This window comes from Bos javanicus, chromosome 5, assembly GCF_032452875.1.
Source record: "Bos javanicus breed banteng chromosome 5, ARS-OSU_banteng_1.0, whole genome shotgun sequence".
NCBI lineage: Eukaryota > Metazoa > Chordata > Mammalia > Artiodactyla > Bovidae > Bos > Bos javanicus.
Window position 1 is genome coordinate 13259838 of NC_083872.1, and position 968 is coordinate 13260805.

The 968-nt window shown below is 41.1% G+C and overlaps 1 non-coding gene across 1 annotated transcript; it reads right to left on the minus strand.

Annotated features, from left to right (window-relative positions):
• Nucleotides 1-363: 363 nt before the first annotated feature.
• LOC133249001 (small nucleolar RNA SNORA18) lies at nt 364-493 on the minus strand. The gene has a single exon (XR_009736819.1). It is a non-coding gene; the product is annotated as a small nucleolar RNA SNORA18 (small nucleolar RNA).
• Between the last annotated feature and the right edge of the window lie 475 nt (nt 494-968).

The following is a 968-nucleotide window of genomic DNA, read 5'->3' on the forward strand; positions in this document are numbered from 1 at the left end:
TCTTCAAGATAGCCCTTTCAAAAAGAAACTCTGTTCAACCCACAGCTGTCATGTGTATATCTGCCCACAATTGTGTTAGTTGGGCCTCTTTGATCTTCAATGGAATGTACTTCAAAATTTCCCACCTGTAAATTTGGAGATCCAATTTCCTCAAGCAGTTTACTAGAAGATCATGTTTAGGGCCAGAAAATGGATCTGCCTAATTCATAATGGCACCCTCTAAAAATGTATTAAGTTCAAATCATATTCATTCTTAAGTTATCACACCCTGGAACTTGACAGAGATCGTTGTGATATGCCAGTACCCAAGATTTAAAAAAAAAAAAAAAAGGTTTGTTAGGTTTTTCCTAGTTTAATTGGCAGCTCTCTCTTAAAGTTCTTTCCACAGATCTAACAGGTAGTTATATGAGTAAAGGAAACTACATAGTTACTCTCTGAGGCATTTCCAACAATGTAGGTTTTATAGAAAAAGCCCATAGGGGTAGACCTCAACCTTCTTCCCCTTTTTTAATCAGATGGTTTTACACTGTCTGTAGTTATATGAGTTCTTTATGTATTTGCGGTATTCAGTTCAATTCAGTCGCTCAGTCATGTCTGACTCTTTGCGACTCCATGAATTTCAGCAAGCCAGGCCTCCCTGTCCATCATCATCTCCCGGAGTTCACTCAAACTCATGTCCATCGAGTTGGTGATGCCATCCAGCGATCTCATCCTCTGTTGTCCCTTTCTTCTCCTGCCCCCAATCCCTCTCAGCATCAGAGTCTTTTCCAATGAGTCAACTCTTCGCAAGAGGTGGCCAAAGTACTGGAGTTTCAGCTTTAGCATCATTCCTTCCAAAGAATACACAGGACTGATCTTTAGAATGGACTGGTTGGATCTCCTTGCAGTCCAAGGGACTCGCAAGAGTCTTCTCCAACACCACAGTTCAAAAGCACTTCAGCACTCAGCTTTCTTCACAGTCCAACTCT